The sequence below is a fragment of the Jaculus jaculus genome, chromosome 16 (assembly GCF_020740685.1).
Source record: "Jaculus jaculus isolate mJacJac1 chromosome 16, mJacJac1.mat.Y.cur, whole genome shotgun sequence".
In the NCBI taxonomy this organism is placed as follows: Eukaryota; Metazoa; Chordata; class Mammalia; order Rodentia; family Dipodidae; genus Jaculus; species Jaculus jaculus.
The window spans coordinates 44,164,639-44,172,032 of NC_059117.1; the positions used below are offsets into that span (position 1 = coordinate 44,164,639).

The 7,394-nt window shown below is 36.8% G+C and overlaps 1 pseudogene; it reads right to left on the minus strand.

The window, feature by feature from the left end:
* Positions 1–5,643: 5,643 nt before the first annotated feature.
* On the minus strand, positions 5,644–6,077 carry LOC101596382 (annotated as a pseudogene).
* Between the last annotated feature and the right edge of the window lie 1,317 nt (positions 6,078–7,394).

The window sequence follows — 7,394 nt, forward strand, 5'->3', positions numbered from 1 at the left end:
AAAATAAACTTATGGTGAAACAATTTCACTGTCAATCTTTTCCTCATTTGTTTTCTGCCTCTCTGGATAGGAGATGTTAGGTTGGAGGAGAATGGACCAAGGAAGACTCAAACTCCAATTGTGGTGGCCAGGTCTGGGATCCCAGAATGCAGGAGATTTTGAATTTGAGGCCATCCTTGACCATGTATATGTATGTATGTATGTATGTATGTATGTATGTATGTATGTATGTATATATGGAGAGAGAGGGGGGGACATAGAGGGAGACAGAGACAGAAAACAAACACTAGACTTTCTATTTGAAATAGAACAAAAGGAATACAGGGTGTCAATAACAGCCCAGCAAAGGGGAAAGACACATTGAAAAAGAACACAATTTCTAATGAATATATAAATATATGTATATTTAAAAAGAAAAGGATACAGCTAAACTTAAAACTACTTAAATGGCTTTTCAATTTTGTTTAGTGCATTAAAACATTGCTTCTTTGAATATGATTCTTTGCTAAGGCTACTTAAACGTTAGGCACTAACCAGTGTGATTTGTTTAATTTATCAAAGGTCACATTCACAGGAACAGAATTTGTTGTTGAGTATCTTCAGGGTCTGTCTCCTACATCCTGAGGCTGATTATCAGGAACAGCATGGAAGCATAACTCTTGCTAGTCTCCCCATTCATCTGTGGATTCAGCTGTGGCTTGGCTGAAGTGTGAGGAGTAGTTTATCTCCTCTGGTCTTGCTACCTTCTGAAAAAGAACAGATTCTCCAGTGGAGAGTGAAGTCAGCATAGTTTAAATGGGATAAGAATTATTAATTTAGGGAGAATTTAATTCATGTGACCCCTCTTTTAGCCAAAGACTAGTGAAAGATTGATACTGGAGAACATAATCTTTGCCTCCATAGGATTCTGATCTAGTTCTCAATTCTAGATATGAGTTCCTTTACACTAAGCATATCTTTTAGCCAATCAGAAAGGTATTGGTTACCCACTGAGGCTGTATGCCACTATTGCACTGATATGTGCATTGTGTCAGGGTGTTTGCTTCTGAATAGCTTAAACCTCTGGTTGCTCAAACAGGTTTTAGCCATTTTCCCCCAGTAGCTCATGTAGTGCTTTGCAGCACTAGACAGGCTAACTGTTGGGTACTGGCTTTCATGTTGGATCATTACCTTGATAAGAAATGAGTGGCCTTCTTTGTCTTTTTTGATTGCTTTTTGTTTGAAGTCTTTATTAGATATTAATATAGCAACACCAGCTTCTTTTTTATTTCCATTTGCTTAGAATATCATTTTCTAACCTTTCACGCTTAGGAGTTGTCTATCTTCAGTGGTGAGATGGATTTCTTGAAGACAGAAAATAGAAGGGTTCATTTTTTTTTTTTTTGAAACAGGCTCTCATTCTAGCCCATGCTGACCTGGAATTTACTATGGAGTATCAGGGTGGCCTCAAACTCATGTCAATCTCCTACCTCTGCCTCCCGAGTACTGGGATTAAAGGCATGTGCCACTACACCTGGTGGGTTTATTTATTTTTTTTTTTGATCCACCTTGATAACCTTTGTCTTTTGATGGGTGAGTTAAGATAATTAATATTTAAGGTTATTACTGTGAAATTTGGATTGATCCCTGCCATGATGAGATGCTTTGTGGGGTATGGTGCTTCCTTCTTTTTGTACTTTTTGAGCCTGGTCTATTTTGGTTATTGTGATCTTCTTTTTGTTGGCTCTTCAGATTGGTTGTTTGACTTCTGTGTGGAGTGTTCCCTGAAGTGTTCTCTGTAGGTTTGGCTTTATGTTAATATATTCATAGAATTGACTTTTTGCATGGAAATTTTTCTTTTCACCATCTATTATGAGGAATACTTTTGCTGGGTAAAGTAGCTTGCGTTGGAGGCTTTAGTTTTATAGACTTTGAAGTATTCCATTCCAGGCCCTTCTGGCTTTTAGGGTTTCTACTGAGAAATTGGAGGTGATTTTGATGGGATTGTGTTTATATGTAGTGAGTTGTTTTTCTTTTGTTGCTTTTAGATGAGCCTTGGAGAGTATCTTCTTTGATTCTGTCCATTTGGTGTTTTGTGGACTTCTTACATCCATATGGACCTCTCTTTTGAGAGATTGGGAAAATTTTCTTCAATAATTTTGTTGAATATGCCCTCTATGCCTCTGGTCTAGATATACCTTTCTGGTATACTCATGATCTGGATGTTTGGTCTTTTTAGAGTATCACACAGCTCTCTTGTATTCTGTTCACTTGATTTTTTAAACTTACAAAGTTTTTGGTCTTCCAATCAGTTTCTTCTGTCTTGTCTTCCAGGTAATAGTTTCTGTCTTTCACATGAGTAACTCTGTTATTGAGGGGATCTAGAGAGGTTTTTATAAGGTTTATTTGATTTTTGTTTTCTGTTGTGTTATTAAGCATCGTGTCCATTCTTTTTTTGAGGTATGATTTCAGTTCAAATTCTTATTTTAGTGATGCTTCCTGGAATTCATTCTTATATTTAATGAAGTCTTCATTAAGCTTCATCAATTGGTTATTGAGATTTTCCATTTTTGACTCACCTTCAATTCATTCATGGCTCTTTTGAAGGTTCTAATGTTTTCTTCAATTAAGTTATGCCTACTGTCAAAAGCTGAACACTCTAGAGACAGTTCTGCTGAATTTCATTGATACAATTGTTGCTTTTTTGATGGTTTGCTTCCAGTTCAGCAATTTTTTTGATCAGGGTCTGATTGGTTGTTGTATTTTCATTTTGGGATTGAATTTCTGTTGATTTCTTTATGCTGTCATTGGAAGTTTCCATTGTGAGATGAGGCATCCTTGGTGGTGATCTCTCAGTTTTCTGACTTCCCTTGGCTTTTTTGAGTTGTGGTCTACCCTTCTTGGGGAGACACTTTATTTTATTGAGGAGGGAGGAAGTTTTTGTCCTTGTAGGATCTTCAGATGGTGTTCTGTTTTAAATGTGAACAAGATTGATATACTGGAGTATGATGGGGTTATAACCATAGATGTGCAGATTGTGGACATTGCAGGTACATGAAAGGTACCTGGGGAACTGGGAGCTTGGTCTATTTACTCCATTTTCTTGTATTTTTTAGCATCTGGGAATCATGGGATGGGGAACCAGGTACCAGGAAGCTGGAGAGCCAGAGGCAAGAGGCCTGCTCCTACAGTGGCTTGTGCACCCTTTGGCTGGATTTCTGTCTTGTTTATGGCTAAATAATTCTCTGTTTCCTAAAGTAATTCTGTATTTTATTTACATGTTCATCCATTGATGCTTGTTTTTATACCTTGGATCTGACTGGATCATGTACAGATGTTTCTTTGAGATAATAATTCATTTCCTTTGAATACAGACTCAGTCATTGGATTGCTGGGTCATATGGTAGTTCTATATTTAATTTTTGAGGTTCTGCCATGCTGGTATCCATAATAGCAATTTTATCCCATCAACAATGTGTCAAGGGAAGAATTCCACATGGCTTACATTTAGTGACAAATCAGAGAATGGAGGGAGGAGAGAAGTTCATACTCATTCAGAGTTTCAAGCTAAATCAACAAAATGGAAGAAAACTGTTGTATGTCCTATTCCTATAGGCTGAAGATCATCTATCAAAGGTCATATCCCTTCAGCTTTTGGAACCCACCAACCAAAAAGCAGCAGAATCGGGTGTGGTAGCGCATGTCTTTAATCCCAGCACTCAGGAGGCAGAGATAGGAAGATCACTGTGTTTTCAAGGCCACCTTGAGACTACATAGTGAATTTCGAGTCAACCTGGGCTAGAGTGAGACCCTACCTCCTAAAACAACAACAACAAAAAAAGCAGAAATAACTCCTTATTCATGAGCCTCCTATCTCAAGACAGCTCTTTTCACATGGTCTTCCCTCTTAATTTGTCACCAATCTAGATTATCATAAACAATTTATATTACTTTTTTCAAAAATTTTTGCTATGAATGCCTAGCTCCTGAAGCCTGATGGTCATCCCTGGTTATGGTTCTGGTGGTTTAGGGAACTTGTATGACCCTTTACCTTTTTTCTGTCTGTGTATCTCAATAAAATTTTTATTTTCAAAGACCTCAGAGTTTTAAAAGTTTGAGTTATTAAATGTACAAAGATCCCTTTATTCAACATTAAAATGTAATATATAATCTTGTTCCCATCGAAAAACCAGATATATTCATTCACAAAGCAACATTCGCTAAGCACCTATGATGTGTTGGAACCTTAAGTTTAAGAAGTCATGGTTTATACTTCTGGGAACTGGACCATAAATGAATTAAGAGAATTGCTGCAAGAAAGATGGTCACAAATTCTGATCAATCAACCTTATAGACTTGTTAACATAGGTGAAGATTTTTTTTTAATTTGTTTGTTCTGTAAGCTTCAGTTCACATTATGATCTTCTGAATAAGCATCAATCATAATATCCGAATGATCCATTCCACTTCTAATTGGACAAATTAGAATATTTCAATTAATCTGACTTCTAATTTGAAATCAAGTTATCTCTACTGTGTCTTCTATATATTTATCAATTCTCTGAACTAAAATAGTACATTTTTGTTCACTAAACTGATGACAAGCCCATATAACTCTCATAGAGCAATTAAAACCCCATGCCTGGCCTTTCTTGACTGCAGAGTTGGGTGACAGGTTAGTACTGTAAAAATGAAGTGGTGTGTTTTATTTCCAACATGAAGTTCTGCCTCTTGACCTTGCATAGCTGAGTATTTCTTTAGCATTTATCTTGGCATTTGTTGGCTCCAAATTTTTATGGTCTTTTTCACATGAGAGTCCTAAGAGAATGGTTTTTAATGTTATAATTTTATTATTAAAATTTAAAACATGAGTAATAGACTCATGTACTTCAAAGTTACAAAAGAACATGATGATTGACAGTGAAAATTGCCTTTCTACTTTTATTTTATCCCTTAGTTCCTACTTCCTTCCTGGAGGCAAGTTTTTATCTACTTGTTTAACAATATTAAACAATGCATATACAAATAAGCAGAGAAACACACAAAGTAACACATTTAGTTGTTACACAATTTATAGCTATCATTTGCCCTCTTATGAACTCTGGGTTTTGTCCTAAAAATGCATCTGATTATCCCATCTTACATAGAGTGCATAAAGGTTTCATATTACATTTATATTTTAAGTTGAACTACATGTAAACATAGGAGAACTCCCCAAATATGCTGGTTATACAGCTCCACTTAGCTCAGCCATGTGAATGTACTGGTAGTCAGTACTTGGACCCAGAAAAATAATTATGAACACTGTGGAGGATCCTAGTACCAGGTCCCCCATGGCCATCCAGTGGTACACTTTCTACAAGCAATCACTCCAGAACTTAGTGGCATCAGACCATAGTCATGTATGATTTTGTGGGTTGGCAACTTGTGGTTTTCTTTGAGCTACAAATGTGATATATATTTTTTGAGTTTAAATGCACTTAATTTTTAGACAACCTACATGACATATTTTTTTCCTTAAAAACAATGTCTCCACTGCAAATAAGTCAGTCAAAATAAAAGGTCAAGATGACATCAGTCTGTTCCTCTAGTCCTGGGTTGTGTGGATGGCGAGCAGCAGCCGGCGGCGATGACAGGCGATAGATCCAGACGACTGCGGATGTGTTAACATTTTCCCGTTGCTAAACCATCCTTAAAGAAAATCATGAAAGAGTTACACCATCCTCACCGTAGTCCAGGAGAGCAACCATGCCATCTGGATTCATATTTTCACCGATAAAGAACTGGTAATTATTGAAATTAGCAAGAATGTGCTTGATTTGCTCTGCAGCCCCTGCTATAAAAGGCTTTTTACTCTTCCTGATTTCTGTTCTTCAAGTTTGCCTTTGAGTGATCTCATGTAATCTTTGACATAACTTCTTGTCGGCCTCTTTTGTGAAGCTGGTTTCCTGAAGGTGATGGTTCATGACAATATCAACATTGGTGACTACTGTGCTTTCAGTGCCTTCACCCTTGGGCCTTCAGCAGAGGCATTTCCACTGATTGACTGAGTCATCGATGTTACCCTCTGTCCTGCTGACCATCCTGCCCACCACCTCCAGCCACAAGCCATCAGCGATCTCTGGATCTTGTAGATGTCTGAGAACAGCTCTTCATGGCTGATGAGGTTGGGGTAGATGATCAAGATGGCTGCTGAAGGGAGACCATGGCAGGGCAACGGGAGTGACTGTGGTGGTTGGGGGAGCTGGTGGAAAAGCGGATGTGGTATATTTTTAATTGATCTTATAACCAGAGATCTAGCTGAGTTCACTTATTAATTCTAACAATGTATGAATGTTATTTTGGGTTTTCTACATTTACATGACTTCCTGTACACATATGATGTGTATATGTGCATAGTTTTTACCCTACTTTTCTTAGAAAAATGCCTCATTTTTTGGTTAAATCTCATTGTACTGACTAGGACCTCTAATAAAATGCTGAGTGCAAATGGGTAGTGCAGATATGTATCTTTTCTTACTCTGGCCTGCAATAGAACCCTTAACATGTTATCATTATGTATAAACTTGCCCATAGATCTTATAAAGTTGTTTTGTAATTTTATGTTTCTAAATTTAAAATTTTTGAGATGCTTATATTAATTTCTATTTTGTTGTATAAATGTGAATTACTTTATTTACTTTTGCATTTTTAGTTGTGATAGTTTTCTATTACAATTATAAAATGCTTGAGATGACTAACATGTTAGCAGATAATGTTTATTTTGTCTCAAAGTTTAGAAAATTCTAACTCATAATCAGTCGACCCCATTTCTTTGGACCTGTTATGAGAAGACAGAATATGTGCCGGAGCAAACCTCTCATCTCTGCATCAGGAAGTAAAGGGAGAGCAGGAGGAACCAGGGTCCCACTGAGCCCTTGGAGGACATGTGCCCTGTGACAATACATTCTTTTAGGCTCTATTTGTTCTCAGTTGGGGAAATTGTGAATTTTTATTAGAAAAAGTATACAATTTGGAATGGATATGAGGTGAATTCTATCATATGATTTCCTTTAAGAAGCTAAACAAGGCATAAAGCAGTATGTAATACAAACCAATAAAGGAAAATGTTTCTAGTACTAACAGTACAAGACCAGTACAAACAACGGTGTACACATGTGTGCATAATACACACACCTTGCAATAGTCAATTTTTAAATACATATTGTTGACTGTCCATGGTATGAAGAAATCATCAACAAGATGCTGATACCACCTACAAACTACCTTACAAAGGCATAAAACCTAGATAACCTCTCATTTGACCCATCCCACTTAATTTTAGATTGCAGACAGGCTTAGATGCCATGCAACATGTTCCATGATCAATTTTCTAAACTAAGGACTCAGGATAATGACAATAAAATAAAAGAAGA